The sequence below is a fragment of the Saimiri boliviensis genome, chromosome 8 (genome assembly GCF_048565385.1).
Source record: "Saimiri boliviensis isolate mSaiBol1 chromosome 8, mSaiBol1.pri, whole genome shotgun sequence".
Taxonomy (NCBI): Eukaryota; Metazoa; Chordata; class Mammalia; order Primates; family Cebidae; genus Saimiri; species Saimiri boliviensis.
In genome coordinates, this window is record NC_133456.1 from 95306054 (window position 1) to 95331585 (window position 25532).

General features: G+C 41.7%; 1 long non-coding RNA gene across 1 annotated transcript; it reads left to right on the top strand.

Moving 5' to 3' along the window:
• Positions 1–711: 711 nt before the first annotated feature.
• LOC141585276 (uncharacterized) lies at positions 712–24843 on the top strand. The gene is made up of 3 exons (XR_012518676.1): positions 712–785; positions 1749–1861; positions 24675–24843. It is a non-coding gene; the product is annotated as an uncharacterized LOC141585276 (long non-coding RNA).
• Positions 24844–25532: the final 689 nt, after the last annotated feature.

Genomic DNA, 25532 nt, shown 5'->3' on the forward strand with positions numbered 1-25532 from the left:
CTATCCCCGGTGGCTGAGGGCCATATGGTTTCACTTGGTAGGGACAAGAGAAACTACATACTTAAAATCCTGCCTTTTTATCAAGATGTCATTAGGGTCACTGAGCATTAATGAAGCAATGAGGGAGATATCCATGGCCACATCGTAAACTTTCTGTGACCTGGAGATGGAGCCCTGTGCTCAGTCTCTCTGAAGGTAAATGACCCTACTCAACCAGATGCCCTGGAACTTGAGCCACAGTGTTGGGATTCCATGGCAGCACTGGGAGATAGAAGAGTGCTACCAGGACTACACAACTCCCCTCTCCCTTCCCCTGTGTACCTTGTGCGAAATGCTAATATTTCATTTGAGGAAATCCCACTCTGGAAAAAATGAGGCGGGCCAGCCAAGAACTTCACTCATGATGGGAAGATTTACTAAGCATTTTGTTTTGCCTTGATCTCAGATGTTGTTCAGCTGCCCCAGTTTCTCCAGTTTAGCCAGCACGGTGTTTCTCTTTCAACAGGTAATTGGCTTTGCCAGCCATAACTCATAGACCAACCTCCCAGGAGATAATAAGGTCTCAAAACACATGTGATGCATAGGGATGAGACCTTGCCCTGGAGATTCTGATTCCCCAAGTAGGGGTGGGCCTAGAAATCTGCATTTTATTTTATTTTCTTCTTTCTCTTTTTCTTTCTTTCTCTCTCTTTCTTTCTTCCATTCTTTTCTGAGATGGAGTCACCCTCTGTTTCCCAGGCTGGAGCGCAGTGGCACGGACATCTGATTTTCAGTAAAAACACCAGGTGATTTTCATAAGTCAATTAGAAATAACTCTCTCTCTCTCTCTCCAAAGAGAATAGGGAGACACCTGAGCCAAGACATGTGTAATTCAGGAATGAAGAATGTGGGAAGGAGCATTACAGGCAGGGGGAAGAGCACAAGCAGAGGCACAGAGAGGAAAGAGAAGTGGCTTAGGGAAACGGAAGAGAGCTTCGGGCAGCGTGAGCAGGAAACACAACCACAAGGGGGCAAGCGCGTGCAAGGAGATGATGCTGCCGGGCCGGGCAGGACCCAGGTCTTTGGGGGCAAGTGCTGATCCCTGCTATCTGCTGTGAAGCACTGGATTTAGCAAGAAACTGGCACGTGGTATATTTGATAAGGGCGGTTTCAGTGGAGTGATGGGGCTAGAAGTCAGAAAAGGGGAAAGAACTTGGAGGACCTGTGACTGTGATGGATTGCTTTGTTTTGTTTTAAGAAGGCAGAACGGAATGTTTTGTATGCTAGGAAAGGCAGAGTGTATAGGTAGAGTCTAAAAAGAAAGAGAAGAAAGAAGCCTAGTTAGTGAAGAGGTGAAGAGGCAGGAAATGAACTTGGAGGACTCTTGGAAGGAGTGACTTTGAAGAAAGGTAAGGGACCCCTCTTCCCCTGAGCCTAGAGGTGAGGAGGTGACTGTAGGTAGAGAGAGATGGCATTGTGTACAGGTGGGGAACTTGGAGGCCTCTATTTTCCTAGTGAATTAGGAGGTAAGTTTATCTGGCGGTGAAGGCTTGAGAAGAGCCAGCAAAGTGTCAATGGGCAGTGTGAGGGCCTGTGGCCAGGTACATAGACAGTGGCTACTGAGGAAACTGAGAGTTTATCATGGGTTATAGTTCTAAATAGGTTTTGAGTGGTACTGACTCACATAATTAACATTTAGGTAGGCCAAGTGATAGAGAATAAAGCTTGTGGATGCTATTTCATTTTTTTCTTCTATTTCCATATTCCAGGTGCCAAAAGCTGCATTACCCACTCTTCATTTCACAGCCTGGTTGGCTCATCTCGTCCAGGGGTTCTCACCTGCCCTTGCAGTAGACGCATCTGAGAGTCGTTTTCAATACAGGTGTGTGTACCCCTGCCCCAGAGAGCTGATCTCAGGTGGGACTGGGCATTCATGATTTTTGAAGCAGTCCAGATGATTCTAATGAACTACCAGGATTAAGAAGCCCTCATCTTAGCTCTGTCCAGGGAAGAGTCCTTTCCAGCTCCCTGGTAAGAAATACCTGGAAATGTATAATATGACTACTGAAACTCCTGGATTTGGTTTTATGCACATATCTTTATAGTAAATGTATATAGCTTTCATTTCTAAGCGTCATTTCCAACAAAATCTTTCTAATTTCTACAAAGCTCTGAGTTAAAGGACTCTTAGATATTATTTTAGTTAGATGGGGAGGGCTGTCTGGACACATAGATTACCCAGACTCAGGACCACACTGAGCATCACAGTGAGGAGCCTTGCTAAGCTAAGCTGCATGCCCTTGTGGGGTGTAGGTGCTTCATCCTGACTGCTGTGTGTGCATCGCTCATTACACTAGCAGAGCCTCACCAGGAGAGAGGGAAGGAAACAGTATGAGAATTGAGCAGGCTGTGTACACAAACACTCAGAGCATTCCCAACTGGCAAAAAAGAGTGGGTGTTCCACGTAAGAGTAGTGGGAGAATGAAAGGCGTTGCCAGGTAGAATAGCAAGTGAGGTGTGTGACCAGGGAGAAAAGGTATTCTCAAATACTCGTGTCCTTCACAGTTTTAAATTGTCTCCTTGCCTCAGAGGAGGGATGCAGTCCAGGGCCTCCAAATAATCAGCTGCTTTTGACCTTGCCGGTTGTCTTCATGGCTGGTTGCCTAGCACAGGGTGTGGTTGAAACCTCTGGGATAATAACACCTGGGGCCTAACGCATCACCATTTACATTACCCTGGCGTGGTTCTTCCTGCCTTTGACCCTCACCAAAGCTAGCCCTTACCCTGGTTCAGGGATGGGGAAGCTGGCCCCAAGCCCTGCTCTGATCCTACCATGTTTTGCTGCCTGCTGCAGGCATTATTCACAAGTAGTTGCCTGGTTGCTGGAAGCTGTTGCACAATGAAGAAGTCATGGCAACCAGCTAACATGTTCCATCTCTGAGAGAAAACAGCTTCTCTCTTCAGGCAGAGCTACACAGAATGTGCCTTCCTCTAATAGTGACTCCCCGCAAGCTGCACAGCCAAACGCCTGAGCCAGCACTGCCCCACATCCACCGTCTGTCTGGCTCTCTCCCCTCCCCCTCATCTCGACAGTGACTTGCTCTCTCACTTCACACAGGACTCTGCTTAAAGGTTACCTCCTTAGAAACCACTTCCTTGGCTACACCACCAAAAACTACACCCCATTCATCTGTATCCCTTTACCTTGCTTCCTTTTCTTTTCTTGTACTTAAACACTATCTAACTTTCTGTCAGATCCTCCTGCTATATAAAAATCTGTTTGGATCTCCTCTAAGAATACAAAGAACGTAAATCCCACAGAACAACCCACATGTTCTCTTTGTGTAAGGGAGAAAACACCTTTTCTGTCCTCTCTCGGTAGAAGGATCACACACAGATTACTTAGCTGTCGTGATTTCTCTTCATGAAATAGAAGTCCTCCTGGAAGCCTAAATCCTCAACCCAGAGACAGCTTGAAATTACATACAAATGATTTCAGAAGCAACTTTTGCAATAAAACAGAATTCTAAAAACCCAAAAGGATTTCAAAAGGATAATTACAGACTCAAAATATGGTATTAAAAATTAGTTATAAAATGAGCACATACACGTTCAAAACAGCAGTTTTTCTCCATGAGGAACTAAGACATTGATCTAGAATATAAGAGCAAGGAACATAGTCATTGCGGAGCTTCAGCCATTCTCAGGGCAGTTGAGCCTGAATGGATCTATCTAGCATTGGGCCCGGGAATATAAAGAAAGGGGGAATTGGGAAGCAAGGCAAGCCTGCCCTTCAGAAGCTTCCACCACCTTCCTCCATCTAGGGGGACCCCTCTCACTGGCCCCAGCTGCCCAACACCAACAATGTTCCTTTCTCACCACTATTCATCAGAACCTGCTCATCAGGAAAGGAAACTTCACCCAAATGGTTGGAAAATAACGAATCCAACTTAACAGTAAGTCTCCCAGGAGTTGTGTTATTTTAAACAGGAGATGTGTAATTCATTCTTAGAAAAGAAGCTCAAGGCCAGGTGTGGTAGCTCTTGCCTGTAATCCCAGGACTCTGGGAGTCCAAGGTGGGCAAATCACCTGAGGCCAGGAATTCCAGGCCAGCCTAGCCAACGTGATGAAACCCTGTTTCTACTAAAAATACAAAAAATTAGTTGGGCCTCATGGTGTATGCTTGTAATCCCAACTACTCAGGAGACTGAGGCACTAGAGTCGCTTGAACTTGTGAGTCAGAGGTTGCAATGAGCCAAGATAGCATCACTGTACTCCAGCCTAGGTGACAGAGGAAAACTCTGTCTCAAAACAAAACAAAACACATGTATCACTTTATTTAGGAAGCTCTCCCTAACCCCTAAGACTATGTTAATTGCTACTAGTTGGGGGTCCCATAATAAATAGTCTGTACGTGTCTCTGTCTTGCATTTGCCACATTTTATGACAGCCTGTATGTCTGTAAGCTCTATGGGGGTGAGGGATATACCAAGCTATTGACATAGAGGAGGTGCTTAATGAACATTGCAGCAAGAAAGGAAGGAACAAATGAATAAATGACTGATTGCCCTACTGGACCAGGGCACTTCAAGGGCAGAAGTGGTACCTTATTTACATTCCATCTAAAAGGCAGTATAGCATAGTCAAGGTAGGACTCTGCAGCCAGGATGCCTGGGTAAAAATCCAGAGTTCATCACTTAGTGGTGCTAACTGTGCCTCTGTTTTCTTCTCTGTTAACAGAAGATAATAGTACCTACCTCTTAGGATGTAATGATTATTAGAAGTATTAATATACTGAAAGTACTTAGACTGGTACCTACCACATAGTATCATGTAAGTGTTAGCTATTATTGTTGTTATTGGTTGAATCTCAATGCCTATCTAGCAGTGATTTGGTAAACGGACATGTTGTGTACCAGTCACAGATGGGCAAATTCTCCTTTCCCTGAAATTCTGCCTATTTCATGGACACTGCTGGCCCTGGGCACATAGGATGAGAAAGATAAGAAGAAGACAAACTTTACCAACCAGTAACTTCACTGTCCAGTATAGAATTATACTTTATTATATCACGTCCTGAAGCAGTACTCATTTCAGTGGAATTTTACCACATTTCTTTAGATGACTACCTCAAGTTTCTGATTCCCTCTAACCAAGAAGGCTTAGTTCTTGAGTAGACAGAGTAGACAGTTGAATGCATTTCTGTTTACCACTCTTTTATTTGTTGTTCTTAGTCCATTTGGGTGGCTATAATGAAATGCCATAAATTATGTGGCTTGTAAACGAAGGAAATTTACTTCTCACAGTTATGGAGGTAAAAAGCCAGGGTCAAGACACATTCAGTGTGTGTTGAGAGCCCACATTCTATTTAGTGGAAGGAGCTAGGCAGCTCTCAGGGACCTCTTTGACAAGGGCACAAATTCCATTCATGAGAGCCTCACCCTCCAGACTTAATCATCTCCCAGAGGCCTAACCTCCTAATATCATTACCTTAGGGGTAAGAATTTCAGCATAGCAATTTTAGGGGCACAGAAATTTTCAGTCTCTCCAGAAATAAGAAAAACATTGCTTTGCTGCTTCTTAATTGCAGCAGCTTTTCTATTTTTGCATTAGTAGTCATTATGTACCCTTGATGTTTCTGTGCTCAGAGTGCAGCAACTTGCCTGACAGTCATGGCTTGCTTCTCCTTGGGCATAACTACTGAGTAAGTAGCAGGCAGGCCAGACTGACCTGTGCCACACAGAGCCAGAGCCCACCACCAACGCTTCAGGCCCAAGGGCTATGATCTTGGGTGCATAGCACAGGGAAGACTGCCAGGCTATGTCAGTCTTTTTAATCACACTTACACATATAGGTTAACTACAGTTATGTAAGCAGGTCCTGAGAAAAGATGTGGAAGCGAATGGAGAGTTTTGCTGCAACAGAGGCAGAATTCTGAATTTATTTTCAGCTGCCCTTCTTTTTTTTTTTTTTTTTTTTGAGATGGAGTTTGCTCTTGTTACCCAGGCTGGAGTGCAGTGGCGAGATCTCGGCTCACTGCAACTTCCGTCTCCTGGGTTCAGGCAATTCTCCTGCCTCAGCCTCCTGAGTAGTTGGGATTACAGGCATGTGCCACCATGCCCAGCTAATTTTTGTATTTTTAGTAGAGACGGGGTTTCACCATGTTGACCAGGATGGTCTCGATCTCTTGACCTCGTGATCCACCCGCCTCGGCCTCCCAAAGTGCTGGGATTACGGGCTTGAGCCACCACGCCCAGCCAGCTGCCCTTCTTATCCCTCATGGAGACCTAATCCTTCCAGCACCTACATACACAGCCTCTTTGAGAGCAAGTATCCTGCCACTGGCTCAGAAAGGCTGAATCCTAAGAATTCTATCTTGCTCCTAAGAAATCTCAAACTTCTTTGGGGGTAAGTGGCTTAATGAGACAAGATGAGTGATAAGCAAGAAGAATCATTTTTATCATATTGTCATTGCACTGGCTAAGTTCTTCTTTAATGTTAAAATACTAACAAAAATTGAGGCTGTGATAAAGGGCTTTCATTATGAATAGACAAGACATATAATGGAAAGAAATGCTTCCAGAATGGATTTCCGTAAAAATGTGACAAGACTTTCTCAGTGCCATTCTTTAAAATCTCTGCTATTTTTCAACAAATGCCTGATGTTAAAGCATTTGTATAGTATTTGTTATATGTAAATTTTCAGTGCTGCAGAGAAGTCAGTACTGGGACAAAGGATCTCTCAGCAAAGCAATTTTTTTTACTTCCTACAGAAAGGGTACCCGTTAGCAATCTTGCCATGAAAGTACAACAAACAAAGGAGAAGCAGGCATATTTATCCCTTATGCATTTGGGGTTGTCCTTACTGCTGTGATCTCCACTGGTTGGAGCCACACCTCACAATCTAAACTAAAACCCAATTGGCTAACAACTTAAAATTTTTCTAAACAGGTAAAAGCAAAGGAGAACAAAAAGGAAGTCCAAATAAAGAAGGGGGATAGGCTGCACACTGGGACATGCCTGTGAGCATGCACAGCACAGATACCTTGGTTAAAGTACAGGGACATAGAATGTACTAGATGCCTGTAAGCATGTCTAGCAGCCACATAGGATAGAACTTAACAAAGAGCTACTAACAAAAAGCAAGAAGGCTTTAAAGAAAGTGTTTAAAACAAAGTATTATTTTTAACACTTAAGATTTTTCTTAAGAAAGTAAACTTTGAAGAGGAACTTTTCTACTTCCCACAGTATCCCTTGGAGGGTTGGGTGTAAAGACATGCATTAATATCAGGTTAACAGAAAATATCTGCTATAACATATCTACACACAGATGCTCAATAAATGCCCATAGCATTTGTTATGACTAATTATTATGAAGTATATAGACCCCTCTTTATATCAAATAATTTAATAGACCCTCACTTACAGATTTTGAACTCCTACTTGTTTGAGAATGTATTTTAAAAAATGAGCAGAAATATCACTGTGAATTTCATTAAATCTTATATAAAGATCAAAATATAGGCCTCCAGCTGTGAGATTTAGGATCTCATCTTTCACCAGCCTTAAGCAGCTGTGAGTGAAATGACAGATCAAAGTTTACTTTTCATAAATATTTAAGTAATATCATAATAAGCATTGCTATCCTAGACAATTATTTAACTTCACTACATATTATAAACTGAAAATCTATGAAAAAATATTATGTACCAATTTAATTGCCTGGGAAACATAATAGAAATGGACCATAGTTTGACATGAGATGTTTTGGTATTAGGTTAGCACAGAAATAATTGCTTTTAAATGGCAAAACCACAATTACTTTTGCACCAACCTAATAGTTGGTATGAAATCACCAACAATCAGCCGGAAAGCTTTGTATTCATCTTAAGTGACTTGTTGCCATTAACAAAGCTTTCTTCTCTGAGATTCAGCTGGAGAAGTTCATTTTGGAAAATATTTAAAACCATTATGCACATGAATCTCTGAAAATATATGAAGCTCTGGCAATAAAACAGCAAAAAAGAAATGAAGGCTAAAAACAGGAAAACAATTAGCCAGTGCAAAAAGTTTTCTGTTATTTTAATTATCATTTCTTAGATGTTTTGGCTGAAGATAGAAAAACAAATATATATGTTTTCCTAAAACATCATCACTTTATTTTTGTGCCACAGTTTTTATTTGTTTAATATAACAGAGAAGAAAATTATAGAGATAAAATGAATTGTAGTAACCAAAAAAAAAAAAAAATCGGTTATAGTAACCAAAGGAAATCAGTCTGTCTCTCCAAAATCTTTGTGTGAGAGCCCATCAGTGTGTTTGGCAGATGTTTACAAACACTCAAGTAATCTGTCATGAACTTTAAACAAAAGACCAAGGGAGCTTTTTCTATTTGCCAAGTAATTTAGGAAAACAAAAGGAAATTAAACCCATTAGCCTAGTTCAACATCATATGCTTCCCTCACTCACCCCTCCCCCATTGACAGGGCTTACACTCATACACTGAATGGTACTTAGGTTTCTTAGGTAATATGAATGGTACTTACGTTCCTTAGGTAATATCAGTTGGCCCCATTTCAACGCTTTAAAAAGTCTCATCACTATGTACCCAACATTAACACTCAAAGCCCTGCAGGGCTGTACCTTGGACAGCTGTTTCTACTGAGTATGATACTCAGCAGATGAAATGGTAGCAGCAGCAGCATCTATGAACTGCCTTATAATAGACTGCAGCTTGGCTGCACTTAGTCATCACCAGGGCCACTTGCTGATGTGTGGACTCCACCCTCAGAGACTCTGATTTCATTGGTCTGGGAGTGGCCTGGACATCAGGATCTTTTCGTTTAAAAAAAATAATAAAAATCCACAGGAAGTTGCAAAGTTTTCCCTAATGGCTACATCTCACACTAGGAAACTGACCTCAATACAATATGTGTGTATAGTTCTCTGCCACTTTATCACATGTGTAGATTCATATAACCAGCATTGCAATTATGATACAGAACTATTTCATCATCACGAAGACATGCCTTTATGGTATCACCCACCTTCTCTCTACTATCCCTAACTCCTGACTAACATTGATCTTGATAATTTTGTCATTTCAGGAATGTTAAATAAATGGAGTCAGCCAGGTGCGATGGCTCACGTATGTAATTCTAGTACTTTGGGAGGCCAAGATGGGTAGATTATTTGAGGTCAGGAGTTTGAGACCAGCCTGGCCAACATGTCAAAATGCTATGTCTACTAAAAATACCCCAAAATTAGTGAGGTGTGGTGTCATGCGCCTGTAGTTCCAACTACTTAGGGGGCTGAAGCATGAAAATCACTTGAACCCAGGAGGTGGAGGTTACAGTGAGCTAAGATTGCACCACTGCACTCCAGCCTGAGCAACAGAGTGAGGCTTTGTCTCTAAAAAAGTAAATGGAGTCGTACAGTGTGTACCCTTTTGAGATTGCCTTTTTTCACTCAGCATGATGCACCTAAGATCCATCTAAGTTGTATAAATCAATAGTTAATTCTTTTTTATTGCTGGTACAAATGTACTATACCTTGGGGCTATTACAAATTTTTAAAAAAGTATAAACGTTTTTGTGTGACCAGTCTAGGCAACATAGCAAACCCTATCTCTACAAAAAAAAAAAAAAAAATTAGCCAGGCATGGTGGAATACATCTGTGGTTCTAGCTACTCAGGAGACTGAGGTGGGAGGATCGCTTGAGCCCAGGAGGTCAAGGCTAGAGTGAGCCGCAATCACATTACTGTACTGTAGCCTGGATGACAGAGCAAGACTCTGTCTCAAAAATTTATAAAAAGTTTTTGTAGCCGGGCGCAGTGGCTGAAGCCTGTAATCCCAGCACTTTGGGAGGCCGAGGCAGGTGGATCACGAGGTCAAGAGATCGAGACCATCCCGGTCAACATAGTGAAACCCCGTCTCTACTAAAAATACAAAAAATTAGCTGTGCATGGTAGCGCGTGCCTGTAATCCCAACTACTCAGGAGGCTGAGGCAGGAGAATTGCCTAAACCCAGGAGGCGGAGGTTGTGGTGAGCTGAGATCATGCCATTGCACTCCAGCCTGGGTAACAAGAGCAAAACTCCGTCTCAAAAAAAAAAAAAAAAAAAAAAGTTTCTGTGTGGGAATATTAATGTTTTTATTTCTCTGGCACAAATGCCAGAAGTGCAGTTGTTGGATCATATGTTAATTATATGTTTAGTTTATAAAGAAACCATCAAACTTTTTTCCAGAGTGGCTGTACCATTTTTCATCTCCACCAGCAATGAGAGATCCAATTTCTCTACATTCTTGCAAACATTTGGTATTGTCACTATGTTTTATTTTAGCCACTCTGTAGGTATGTGGTGAAACTTCATTGTGGTTTAGTTTACGTTTCCATCAAAATGAATGATATTGAACATCTGTTCATGTGTTTATTTGCCATCTGTATGTCCTCTTCAGTAAAATGTCTCTTTGTATCTTTTTCCCATTTCTAATTGGATTTGGGCATGGGCCAGAGAGATGGAAGAGTGACAGTGCATCAGAAAGTTACCTAAGTGTATCTACTATGCAGCCGACTTTGGGAAGCACTGCCTCGTTATAACTTCTTTATATAGGTACACTCTAAATGTAAGCCATTACACCTATGCTAATATTAAAATAAGATCAGTGTGGCCACTGGCTAATTAAATATGCCTGCAGTCCAGAGGAAAAGAACTGTAGATGCTTTTCATGACCTCAGTTTGTTTGCATATACTTACCATAAGGCTGGATGAGTGAGACCTGCAGGGAATATTTCTGAAAATGTGGCCCAAATTATCTCCTGCTTCAGAATCATGGCATGTGTATGTCCATGTGTGTACCTGTGTACATGTGAGAAAAACAGTGATATCCCAGTCCCAAACTCCAGACCTACTAAATCAGGACTTTTGAGGGTGAGGCCTAGAAATTTGCATACATAGTCCAGGAGATTTCCATGCTCTCAAAAATTTGAAACCTACCTTGCTCAAGGAAAACTTAGGGACCCAATCTCCACTTCAGGGCATAGGAGGATGTCTTCCTATTAAGAAATTGGGGCCGGGCACGGTGGCTCAAGCCTGTAATCCCAGCACTTTGGGAGGCCGAGGCGGGTGGATCACAAGGTCGAGAGATCGAGACCATCCTGGTCAACAAGGTGAAATCCCGTCTCTACTAAAAATACAAAAAAATTAGCTGGGCATGGTGGTGTGTGCCTGTAATCCCAGCTACTCAGGAGGCTGAGGCAGGAGAATTGCTTGAACCCAGGAGGCGGAGGTTGCGGTGAGCCGAGATCGCGCCATTGTACTCCAGCCTGGGTAACAAGAGCGAAACTCCGTCTCCCAAAAAAAAAAAAAAGAAAAAGAAATAGGTTGGCCAGGCATGGTGGCTCACACCTACAATCCCAGCACTTTGGGAGGCTGAAGCAGGCAGATCATGAGGTCAAAAGATCAAGGCCATCCTGGCTAAAACAATGAAAACTCGTCTCTACTAAAAATGCAAAAAATTATCTGGGAATGGTGGTACATGCCTGTAGTCCCAGCTACTTGGGAGGCAGAGGCAGGAGAATTGCTTGAACCCAGGAGGCAGAGGTTGCAGCGAGCTGAGATCATGCTACTGCACTCTAGCCTGGGCAACAGAGAGAGACTCTCTCTAAAAAAAAAAAAAAGAAAGAAAAAAAAAAGAAAAAGAAAAAAGAAAACAAAAGAAAAGAAAAAAGAAATTGGTTTAGGCAAGGCACAGTGGCTCCTATCTGTAATCTCAGTGCTTTGAGAGGTCAAGGCAGGAAGATTGCTTGAGGCCAGGAGTTTGAAACCAGCCTAGGCAACATGGCCAGACCCTGTCTCTAAAAATAAAGAGGCCAGGTGCAGTGGCTCACATCTGTAATCCCAGCACTTTGGGAGGCTGAGGTGGAGGCAGGTTGATCACCTGAGGTCAGGAGTTTGAGACCAGCATGGCCAACATGGAAAAATCCTGTCTCTACCAAAAATATGAAAATTAGCCAGGTATAATGGTGGGCACCTGTAATCCTGGCTACTCAGGAGGCTGAGACAGGGAGAATTGCTTGAACTCAGGAGATGGAGATTGCAGTGAGCTGAGTGCCACTGTACTCTAGCCTGGGCAACAGAGCAAGATTCCATCTCCAAAAACAAAAATAAAAATAAATGAAACCAAAACAGGCATAATGGCATGTGCTTATAGTTTCAGCTACTCAGGAGACGATGTAGGAGGATTGCTTGAGAGTAGGAGTTTAAGGCTGTATCATGAGCTGTGATTGTGCCACTACATTCCAACCTGGATGACAGAGTGAGACTCTGTCTCCAAAAAAAAAAAAAAAAAAAAAAGAGAGAGAGAGAGAGAAAGAAAGAAAAAAAGGAATAGAGAGGAGTTGGCTTGAGCCAATTTGGGGCATAGAATCTTGTGTTCTCCTTCAGAAATGTGAGGAACAGAGACAGGCAGGATAGTGTGTTTTTGTGTACTGCCAAGCTGTTCTTCAGAAGCAATAATTTGTAGTGATCAATAAAGATAATATAACTAACATGTATGAGCACTAATCAGTGCTAGGCTTTCCCCACACGCTAGCTCCCCTAATTCGTAGAACAAGTTAGAGGTTATTATATTTTCTACTTTGTAGATGAGGAAACTGAGGTCCAGAGAGTCCTCGTTATTTGCCCAAGATCATTTGCCCGAGGACTAGCAGATGTTAGTTAGACTGTTTTTCCTTCTGGAATCTCCCATATTGTTGTCCTTAGTTATCCCAAACTCCAGTTTTTTCTTTATTAAATATTTTTAGAAAACCGGTCAAACCTCATTTTAAAAAGAAACTAGGCTGGGTACAGTGGCTCATGCCTGTAATTCCAGTGCTTTGGGAGGCTGAGGCATTTGAATTGTTTGAGGTCAGCCTGGCCAGCATGTTGAGATCCCCATCTCTCTAAGAATACAAAAATTAGCCGGGCATGATGGTGCACTCCTATAATCCCAGGTAATTGAGAGACTAAGGCAGGAGAATTGCTTGAACCCAGGAGGTGGAAATTGCAGTTAGCTGAGAATATACCACTGCACTCCAGCCCGGGTGACAGCGTGAGACTCTGTCTCAAAAATATAATAATAATACAAATTAGAAAAATTATTTTTAAAAAAGAAACTATAAGAATTTATAAATATATTATCATATCCCTGAATACCCTAACTGATCATCATTTGTGGGCTGAAATAAATGCTGCATGGAAGTGGTATATCTAATTATTTCTTTGGTGTAGTACTACAGTCTGAACTGTAGGCATCAAGCTCATTTTAAATAGAGACAGTGGAGCTCTCTGGAGCACTCAAGTAGTAAGTGACTGTACAGTGGTAAAACTTCTTTTTGTCCTGCTGCTCAGGAACCTATCATTATGGGGAGAGTAAGCCATTCCCTCTAAATAGACACATGTGGCCCTGGTGTCCATTTACACAGCTGCCATTAAATGGCTCATCCAGCTGAAAGCCCTTTCGTTTTCCAGCTTCTGTTCTGACTCATCTTTGATGACTGCCTCAGGTATCTGTTTGGCTCTGATATAATTGACATTTTCATAACATACCCAGCTTTGTTGTTCACTTTTCCTGGTCTGTGCCAATTTATGTGTTTGAACATTAAGGAAGTTGAGCTCTGTGGACATGTGGGTATGATGAAATGGTTTCCTCTCTTCCCTTCCCACATTCAAAACCTAAGCCTTCCTATAAGGCTCTTAACCTTCAGAGTTCCCATAGAAATAAGAGCCTGCAGCCAAGTTAAAGGTGTCAGACTGTATCCCAGAGTTGGAAGGGTGAAGGGAAGGGGAGTCAATGTGGGATGATATGAACCAAACTGGCCAGGGTGCCACAGAAACCACACCTGTCACAGCCACGCAGGACTCTCTGGACAGGCCAAGTGGTGCCACTGCGTTTTGAAATTGTCATGGGAGGAAGAGAGAGGAGCTTATCTCCTGACTCTCCCTGGTCAAAGTGGGTTCTCTGTGGATTCAACTCTCCCTCAATGTGGGCTATTTACCTGGCCCTTTAAACAGTGGCAATGCAGCCATCTTCTAGGCCCCCAGCCAGGGGGCAAGAAGGTTCATCTGAGACTGCAATCACTGGGAAGGGTTGGTGCCCTGTACCAGGGCCTGGGCCACAAACTCCTGCAGCTCCCATAAGGTGGGCATTGTAGCAGACATGCCTAAGCCCAGCTCTCAGCCCTCACCCTGTAGAGAAGCAGCATCTTCAGATAGTGGCAGAGAGAAGGTGAGACTGGGAAGCTGGGGCTCCCCACTGAGCAAGCAGCCAGGGCCCAGCAGGCAGATGGGGTCAAGCAAATGTGGAAAGGCACAAAACTTAGGTTCAAGTAGTTCCCATCCTGATTCTAATGTCATATCTGAGTATCAGTCAGGGTTCTTACATGCAAGCCACAAGAACGTACTTAGCTTCCTTAAACCAAAAAAAAAATATATTATTGGTTATATATGGAAGAGCTTTCAGAAACTGAAGAGTGGGCTTATAGTGCAAGCAATGAGAGCTGCCAGCTAGGCAGCAGAAACCGGGGCCCAAACACCACTACCAGAGGGCCAGGACCCTTTCTCTACTACAGCCTAACATCAGCATCTCCTCATGAGATCTCACACCATCAGCATGCCTCCAAAGAGCACAGGGGCTCTGATGTGTTTTATGAGTTTAACTGTTCCCCCTACCTCCAAAACCTTATGTTGAAGTCCTAACCCCAGCACTTCAGAAAGTACCCTTATAGGGAGATAGAGTCTTACAGACGTAATCAAATTAAAACAAGGTCATTAGCATGGGCCCTACTCCAGTATGGCTGCAGTCCTTATTACAAGGAGAAATTGGACACATAGACTTGTATAGAGGCAAGACAAGGTAAAGAGACATAGAGAGAAGATGGCTACCTAGCAGCCAAGGAGAGAGTCCTGGAATAGATCCTTCCCTTGCAGCCCTCTCGAACTAACCCTGCTGACACCTTGATTTTGGACTTTAGTCCTCCAGAACTGTGAAAGAATAATTTCTGATACTTAAGCCATCCAGTTTGCAGTGCCTTTTTTTTTTTTTTTTTTTTTTTTTTTTGAGATGGAGTCTTGTTCTGTCGCCCAGGCTGTAGTACAGTGGCATGATCTTGGCTCACGACATCCTCTGCCGCCTGGGTTCAAGTGATTCCCCTGCCGCAGCCTCCTGCGTAGCTGGGACTACAGGTGCACACCACCGCACCTGGTTAATTTTTTTGTATTTTTAGTACAGATGATGTTTCACCGTGTTGGCCAGAATGGTCTCGATCTCCTGACCTTGTGATCTGCCCACCTTGGCCTCCCAAGGTGTTGGAATTACAGGCATGAGCCACCAGGCCCTTTATAGACAAATGCCTTTTTAAATGGCTTGGATTATTTAGTTGAACAGAGGAAAGCAAATGAAAAATGAATGCTTTTTTTTTTCCTCTAAAGAAATAAGGTCTCACTCCATCACCCAGATTGGAGCACAGTGGTGCAATCATATCTTTTTACAGCTTCAAACTTGTGGGCTTGAGTGATCCTTCTGCCTTAGCTTCCCAAATAACTGGGACAACAGGCATATACCACCACAGCTGGCTAGGGAAAATTTTGTGAAGGTGCAATTTCACTGTGTTGCCCAGACTAGTCTCCAACTTCTGGCTTCAAGCAGTCCTCCCTGCCTTGACCTCTGGGAGCACCAGGATTACAGGGGTGAGCCCTTTTTATTTACACAAGGCCATTTTTTAATTTACGGAAGGCAAGCACAGTGCAGAGGAAAACACCATGCCAGAGGCAGAGGCGGGAGACCAGGCTACCAGGCTTTCCTCTCTGGAGCAGTGAGAGAAATAAGATTGCTCCGAACCCAGCCAGCTATTGTTCTTTGGCCTGGATTTGGGAAGGAAGAAACGAGTCCCTGTGGCATCTGAGCATCCAGTTCCCTATTTACTGGTATAGACAGCATTCTCATTTTCTCTTTATCATCTCACAGTATATCCTTGTTTTTTCTGTTTTTGTTTCAGAGGAGGTGGTAGGGTGAAGAGAGTGAGAAGTGAAAAAAATATGTATTTTTAGCCATGACACAGCCAAATGTTCTGAGTCTTCTTTTATAACCACATTTAAAAGTAAATGTCAAGAGTTAGTAATGAACTAGTTTCTTAGTGTCTTCACTATCCTTCCGTACTTATGTTGGTATGTCTTCTTCTGACCTGGTTACCCTTATGTGGTGTTTCTTTCAACTCCAGATGTATATATCAGTAGCTGCATGGAATTTTTAAAAATATCACATGGAATATTCTTGTTAAGGTTAAAATATGCACCTTTATTCTGAGTTTAATATAATAATACAACTGTCTCTATGTAAGGATGTGAGCCTGATTGACCATGAAAATCACGCACTTCGCTGTGCTTTCACTATTTTCATGCAATATTTCTCAAACATCTACTAAGAGTAAGAAATCAGGCAATGCACACAAAAATGAATAGCCACCCTGCTTTCTGGGAGTTACCATCTAGACAACCCTTTCTCATAAGGGGCTCTGAAATGTGCTGACATTAGAATCCTGAGGTTATGGCTAAAATGCCAGATGCCTGGGCTGCAACCTAATTTTGCTGAATTTGATCATATATGAGATAATATATTTTCATGTCCTCAAAATGACTTCTAACTAAGGAATAGTATGACTTTCATGAAGAACTAATGCCATGAAATTCATAAGAGTATGTGTGAATGCCCTCAGTCAGGTTTCCGGAAGGTACTAGGTTTCAAGTTAACAACTAAGACTGAACCATTGTGGGCAATGCGACCAGTATTTAAAGCTTGCTGTAACCATTATCAGCTGCATGGCCTTGGGAAAGTTATCAAACTTGTCTTTTTTTCTCACATCTTTAAGCTTGGGATAAAGCCCACCTTACAGAGTTACTTTGAAAATTAAAGTAACTGAGTCTTAACCCAGCTCCTGGTATGTAGTGATGCTAGCCAGCAGCCATTCGATTTATGGACACTCTTCAAATATAAGACTTCTTTGCATAATAAAATTTTTTTTTCTGCCCCAGGTATATGAAAGCACAGGACTCAAGCCATTAACTCCCATCTCCCTCTGCTCTGCACCCTGTGGTTTAAAATGATTAATTTTTTTTTCAATTAACAGCTTTATTGAGATGTAATTTATATACAGTAAAAGTAACCATTTAAAGTATACAATCTGGTCATGCAAGGTGGATCATGTTCTAACCCAATAATTCGGGATGCTGAAGTGGGCCAAGCGTTTCAGACCAGCCTGGGCAACAAATTGAGATCCTGTCTCTCAAAATAAATAAATAAATAAATGAAAAATTAGCCACAATGATGTGTGCCCGTAGTCGGGAGGCTAAGGTTGGAGGATGGCTTGAGTCTAGGAGTTTGAAGCTGCAATAAACTATGAATGCACCACTGTGCTCCAGCATGGCTGACAGAGTGAGACCCTGTATCTAAAATAAAATAAATACAAATCAGTGGTTTTCAGTGTGTTTACAGTATTGTGCAACCAATCACCACTATCCAATTTAGAACATTTTCAAGATTAGTTTTTAGAATGTGTGTGTGTGCCTTCCTTAGGGTAAGTGAGCTTATCCTACAGAATTTTTTTTTTTTTTTTTTGAGACAGGGTCTTGCTCTGTCACCCAGGCTGGGTGGCATGATTGTGGCTCACTGCAGCCTCAACCTCCTAGGCTCAAGCCATCCTCCCATCTCAGTCTCCCAAGGAGCTGGGAGTACAGGTGCATGCTATCACATCTAGCTAATTTTTGTATTTTTTGTAGAGTTGAAGTTTTGCTATGTTGCTCAGGCTGGTTTCAAACTCCTGAGCTCACCTTATCCACCCACCTTGGCCTCCCAAAGTGTTGGGATTACAGGCATTAGCCATCATGCTCAGTCCAAATTCTTAAAATCAAATTGACAATATTATACACTAACAGTTGTTCTCTCCTTTGCATACCTTGGGAGATTACACATGCCTTCTTTAAGGTATATTTTCATCTTTCTAATTTACCTCCTGGAATCATGTTCCAAAATTTGTTCACATCGTTTTAAGTATCTTCAGTTGTGGTAGATCATACTTTGAAGATGTATGTGAAAGTGATCAAAAACAGTGATTATCTGTCTTTAATGACCGGTGGAGCAATACAAACTGGTTAATGTTATCTGGGGCTGTTGGGGGGTGGGGGTGGTCAGAAAATCAAGGATTGACTATAAATTAGTGAGACAGATAATCTACTGTGGCCCATATATGAATTCTACAGGTATAAACAATGAACAAATGAATATAAACATCAGTAAGTATCAGTGCATAAGGTATAAGTTTGTTATAATCATTTAGGGAGATCATGTTAAGTCAATCCAAAAATAAATGGATTTTGGCAAACTTGGCACCGAGGTCGGCTATGATACTTACTATATTGTGCTATGAATGTGTATCTGGCTACATGTCTCATAAGGATAGGCTTCTCTAGGGCAGGGGCCTTGTCATAGGTGTCTAAATATTGCCAGCACTTACCCCTGTCCCTGACACATTCGGAGAACCCAGTGAGTATCCTATGAAAAACCAGAGTATAAGGCTCATGAGCTATAGGCTGTGCATAAAGGTGATACCTGTATGAATTACTTGCAGATGGAAAACTTTTTCTTCAACTAGCTCCTTAAGTTACATCAGGGCAATTCTGTGTCACAGAGTTGTGGGTTGAGACACATGGATTGTTAAGTAACTCCAGAGAAAAACACAAGTGACTTATCCACAAATTATTATTTTATATTAGCAAAGCATATCTCCTTGTAAGAAAGAGCTGACTGCAAATATATATATATTTATATATATAAATATATAAACATGTATTATATATATATAATATATATTTATATTTATATTTTATATATATTTATATATTTCATATCTATAAGACATGTCTTATATATTTCATATCTATACGACATGTCTTTTTTTTTATTTTTTTATTGCATTTTAGGTTTGGGGGTACATGTGATGAACATGCAAGATTGCTGCATAGGTACACACATGGCAGTGTGCTTTGCTGCCTTCTGTCCCCTCACCTGTATCTGTCATTTCTCCCCATGCTATCTCTTCCCACCTCCCCACCTCCCCGCCCCTCCCCCATTTCCCCCCAACGGACCCCAGTGTGTAGTGCTCCCCTCCCTGTGTCCATGTGTTCTCATTGTTCAACACCCGCCTATGAGCGAGAATATACGGTGTTTGATTTTCTGCTCTTGTGTCAGTTTGCTGAGAATGATGGTTTCCAGGTTCATCCATGTCCCTACAAAGGACGTGAACTCATCGTTTTTGATGGCTGCATAATATTCCATGGTGTATATGAACCACATTTTCCCTATCCAGTCTATCATTGTTGGGCATTTGGGTTGGTTCCAGGTCTTTGCTATTGTAAACAGTGCTGCAATGAACATTCGTGTGCACGTGTCCTTGTAGTAGAATGATTTATAATCCTTTGGATATATACCCAGTAATGGGATTGCTGGGTCAAATGGGATTTCTATTTTTAGGTCCTTGAGGAATCGCCACACTGTCTTCCACAATGGTTGAATTAATTTACATTCCCACCAACAGTGTAAAAGTGTTCCTATTTCTCCACATCCTCTCCAGCATCTGTCGTTTCCCGATTTTTTAATGATCGCCATTCTAACTGGTGTGAGATGGTATCTCAATGTGGTTTTGATTTGCATTTCTCTGATGACCAGTGATGATGAGCATTTTTTCATATGTTTGTTGGCCTCCTGTATGTCTTCTTTTGTAAAGTATCTGTTCATATCCTTCGCCCATTTTTGAATGGGCTTGTTTGTTTTTTTCTTGTAGATCTGCTTTAGTTCTTTGTAAATTCTGGATATCAGCCCCTTGTCAGATGGGTAGACTGCAAAAATTTTTTCCCATTCTGTTGGTTGCCGATTCACTCTACTGACTGTTTCTTTTGCCATGCAGAAGCTGTGGAGTTTGATTAGGTCCCATTTGTCTATTTTGGCTTTTGTTGCCATTGCTTTTGGCGTTTTGGTCATGAAGTCCTTGCCTACACCTATGTCCTGAATGGTTTTGCCTAGATTTTCTTGTAAGGTTTTTATGGTATTAGGTCTGATGTTTAAGTCTTTAATCCATCTGGAGTTAATTTTGGTGTAAGGTGTCAGGAAGGGGTCCTGTTTCTGCTTTCTGCACATGGCTAGCCAGTTTTCCCAACACCATTTATTAAACAGGAAGTCCTTTCCCCATTGCTTGTTTTTGTCAGGTTTGTCGAAGATCAGATGGTTGTTGGTATGTTGTATTTCCTCTGAGGCCTCTGTTCTGTTCCATTGGTCTATATCTCTGTTTTGGTACCAGTACCATGCTGTTTTGATTACTGTAGCCTTGTAGTATAGTTTGAAGTCCGGTAGTGTGATGCCTCCTGCTTTGTTCTTTTTGCTTAGAATTGACTTGGCTATGCGGGCTCTCTTTTGGTTCCATATGAAGTTTAAGGTGTTTTTTTCCAGTTCTATGAAGAAGGTCATTGGTAGCTTGATGGGAATAGCGTTGAATCTGTAAATTACTTTGGGCAGTATGGCCATTTTCACGATGTTGATTCTTCCTAACCATGAACATGGAATATTTCTCCATCTGTTTGTATCCTTTCTTATTTCGTTGAGCAATGGCTTGTAGTTCTCCTTGAAGAGGTCCTTTACGTTCCTTGTTAGTTGTATTCCTAGGTACTTTATTCTCTTTGTAGCAATTGTGAATGGCAGTTCGTTCTTGATTTGGCTCTCTTGAAGTCTATTACTGGTGTATAGGAATGCTTGTGATTTTTGCACGTTGATTTTGTATCCTAAGACTTTGCTGAAGTTGTTTATCAGTTTCAGGAGATTTTGGGCTGAGGTGATGGGGTCTTCCAGATATACAATCATGTCATCTGCAAATAGAGACAATTTGATTTCCTCCTTTCCGATTTGGATACCCTTTATTTCTTTTTCTTGCCTGATTGCTCTGGCTAGAATTTCCAGTACTATATTGAATAGGAGTGGTGAGAGAGGGCATCCTTGTCTAGTGCCAGATTTCAAAGGGAATGCTTCCAGTTTTTGCCCATTCAGTATGATATTGGCTGTTGGTTTGTCATAAATAGCTTTTATTGTTTTGAGATACGTTCCGTCAATACCTAGTTTATTGAGGGTTTTTAGCATAAAGGGTTGTTGAATTTTGTCAAAAGCCTTCTCTGCATCAATCGAGATAATCATGTGGTTTTTGTCTTTGGTTCTGTTTATGTGGTGAATTACATTTATGGACTTGCGTATGTTGAACCAGCCTTGCATCCCCGGGATGAATCCCACTTGATCATGGTGGATGAGCTTTTTGATATGCTGTTGCCATCGGTTTGCCAGTATTTTATTGAAGATTTTTGCATCTATGTTCATCATGGATATTGGCCTGAAATTTTCTTTTCTTGTTGAGTCTCTGCCGGGTTTTGGTATCAGGATGATGTTTGTCTCGTAAAATGATTTGGGAAGGATTCCCTCTTTTTGGATTGTCTGGAATAGTTTCAGAAGGAATGGTATCAGCTCCTCCTTGTATGTCTGGTAGAATTCAGCTGTGAACCCATCTGGACCTGGGCTTTTTTTGGGTGGTAGGCTCTTTATTGCTGCCTCGACTTCAGACCATGTTATTGGTCTATTCAGGGTTTCAGCTTCTTCCAGGTTTAGGCTTGGGAGGTTGCAGGTGTCCAGGAATTTATCCATTTCTTCCAGGTTTACTAGTTTATGTGCATAGAGTTGTTTGTAATAATCTCTGATGATGGTTTGGATTTCTGTGGAATCTGTGGTGATATCCCCTTTATCGTTTTTTATTGCATCAATTTGGTTATTCTCTCTTTTCTTTTTTATTAATCTGGCTAGTGGTCTGTCTATTTTGTTGATCTTTTCAAAAATCCAGCTCCTGGATTTATTGATTTTTTGAAGAGTTTTTTGTGTCTCTATTTCCTTCAGTTCTGCTCTGATCTTAGTTATTTCCTGTCTTCTGCTAGGTTTTGAGTTTTTTTGATCTTGCTCCTCTAGCTCTTTCAATTTTGATGATAGGGTGTCAATTTTCGATCTCTCCTTTCTTCTCATGTGGGCACTCATTGCTATATATTTTCCTCTAGAGACTGCTTTAAATGTGTCCCAGAGGTTCTGGTATGTTGGGTCTTCGTTCTCATTGGTTTCGAAGAACATCTTTATTTCTGCCTTCATTTCATTGTTTATCCAGTCAACATTCAAGAGCAAGTTGTTCAGTTTCCATGAAGCTGTGCGGTTCTGAGTTAGTTTCTGCATTCTGAGTTCTAACTCGATTGCACTGTGGTCTGAGAGACTGTTTGTTATGATTTCTGTTCTTTTGCATTTGCTGAGGAGTGATTTATTGCCAATTATGTGGTCAATTTTAGAGTAGGTGTGATGTGGTGCTGAGAAGAATGTATATTCTGTGGATTTGGGGTGGAGAGTTCTGTAAATGTCTATTAGGTTTGCTTGTTCCAGGTCTGTATTCAGGTCCTGGATATCCTTGTTGATTTTCTGTCTGGTTGATCTGTCTAATATTGACAATGGGGTGTTAAAGTCTCCCACTATTATTGTGTGGGAGTCTAAGTCTCTTTGTAAGTCACTAAGAACTTGCCTTATGTATCTGGGTGCTCCTGTATTGGGTGCATATATATTTAGGATCGTTAGCTCTTCTTGTTGCAGTGATCCTTTTACCATTATGTAATGTCCTTCTTTGTCTCTTTTGATCTTTGTTGCTTTAAAGTCTATTTTATCAGAGATGAGAATTGCAACTCCTGCCTTTTTTTGCTCTCCATTTGCTTGGTAGATCTTCCTCCATCCCTTTATTTTGAGCCTTTGTGTATCCTTGCATGTAAGATGGGTTTCCTGGATACAGCACACTGATGGGTTTTGGCTTTTTATCCAATTTGCCAGTCTGTGTCTTTTGATTGGGGCATTTAGTCCATTGACATTTAGGGATAGTATTGTTATGTGTGAATTTGATGCTGTCATTTTGATGCTACCTGGCTGTTTTGTTGGTTAGTTGATGCAGATTCTTGATTGTGATGCTGCTTTTTTACCATTTGGTGTGTTTTTGGAGTGGCTGGTACTGGTTGTTCCTTTATATGTGTAGAGCCTCTTTCAGGAGTTCTTGTAGAGCAGGTTTGGTGGTGATGAAATCTCTGAGTGCATCTAGTATATGTGTACAGCGTACAGAGATGTACATCTAGTATAGATATACAGCGTACATCTAGTATAGATGTACAGCGTACAGAGATGTACATCTAGTATAGATGTACAGTGTACATAGATGTACATCTAGTACAGATGTACAGCATACATCTAGTACAGATGTACAGCGTACAGAGATGTACATCTCGTATAGATGTACAGCATACATCTCATATAGATGTACAGCGTACAGAGATGTACATCTAGGATAGATGTACAGCGTACAGAGACGTACATCTAGTATTGATGTACAGCGTACAGAGACGTACATCTAGTAGAGATGTACAGCGTACGGAGACGTACATCTAGTAGAGATGTACAGCGTACAGAGACGTACATCTAGTAGAGATGTGCAGCGTACATCTAGTATAGATGTGCAGCATACAGAGACGTACATCTAGTATAGATGTACAGCGTACAGAGACGTAAATCTAGTATAGATGTAAAGCGTACATCTAGTATAGATGTACAGCATACAGAGAGGTACACCTAGTATAGATGTACAGCGTACAGAGACGTACATCTAGTATAGATGTACAGCATACATCTAGTATAGATGTACAGCGTACAGAGACGTACATCTAGTATAGATGTACAGCGTACAGAGACGTACATCTAATATAGATGTACAGCGTACAGAGACGTACATCTAGTAGAGATGTACAGCGTACAGAGACGTACATCTAGTAGAGATGTACAGCGTACAGAGACGTACATCTAGTATAGATGTACAGCGTACAGAGATGAACATCTAGTACAGATGTACACCGTACATCTAGTATAGATGTACAGCGTACAGAGATGTACATCTAGTATAGATGTTCAGCGTGCAGCGATGTACATCTGGTATAGATGTACAGCGTGCAGAGATGTACATCTAGTATAGATGTACAGCGTACATCTAGTATAGATGTACAGCGTACAGAGATGTACATCTAGTATAGATGTACAGCGTACATCTAGTATAGATGTAAGTGCTTTAGCTGTGTATTTTGAAAATGTTGTGTGCTCTTGAATGAGAAAGCTACTTTTGCTGTGACTTTGGGTTCGAGGGTACATGGGAGTCCTCTTCAGTCAGCAGGGACGACACCTGAGTCCTTTGCAGTCCTCTTGTCTGTCTCTGAGGGTGAAATGAGAGTGGTCCCTGTCATCAAGAGCCATGTCTGAAAAAATTATTCACATTTCCTAGGAGAATAGACTGGTGAAATAGCAAAAGGTGTGTCTTCCTTTGGAGCATGGACGGGTTCAAAGCCCACCTCATACTACTAAGTATTTTGCTGAACATGAGCAGTTGTGTGTGCGGCCTGTGTTTGGGTGTTTTCTGTGTCACTGTGTGTGTGTGTGTGTGTGTGTGTGTGTGTTTGTGTGTCTTTGTCTGTGTTTCTGTCTCCATTCCTGAGCAGCAAATCTTTTTTCTTCTTTTAGCATGTTACTCAGAACCGTGGATGAAACCCAGCACTCCTGAAAACACAATCAATGTATGGTTGAAGGAATTTTTCCTGATGATGAGTGAGAGGGTGGTGACTGAAACCAGCTCATTTCCCATTGACCACTGAGGCCACATCTCTCAGGTGAGAAACAAAGTGAGAATCTGAACCAGGCACATTCTCCTTAGAGACAATGGGCCAAAGACAGGTCCAATGGAATCTAATGTCTTTTCATGTTGACATCAAATCCGGTCAAGCTCTCGTTAAGCCATTGAAGTGTCACATTGAGCCTGGGGGAGGCGGTGCACCCTGTGGAATTACACATCCGAAGATTTGGATTTGATTTCCAGCCCTCTGCCAGTCAGTCTGCCAGGCACTTTCAAGTGACAAGCCTTAGGCGAGTCCCTTTCTGTCTCTGTTTCCCGATTCCTTCACAGGGATTTATGTGGGCCTTAAGGCCCACTGGGAAAAGATCCCTCTTCCAGCTCAGTGCCTGCTTTCTTGATTTGACTTGTCAATCTGGACTTGAATACACCTTTGGTTTTGGATTGACTCTATTACCTCTCCTAGAAATTAACACACAAAACTGACAGTTGATTGACAAGATGAGAAACAGTTTTCCAGAATTCATATAGAACTTAATCCTTTCTTACTAAAGGAATGCTCAACTCAAGGGGACACAGATCACTCGTTTTTACTTCACGAGCTATGGCAGGTAGAGACAACTTTTTGAAAATACACAGCTAAAACTCTCCGTGCTTTGAAAGCTAGACAAGTTTTTCAGAATACACAGCTAAAACGGTCCCCGCTTTAAGTGCTTTACCTGTGTATTTTGAAAAAGTTGTGTGCTCTTCAA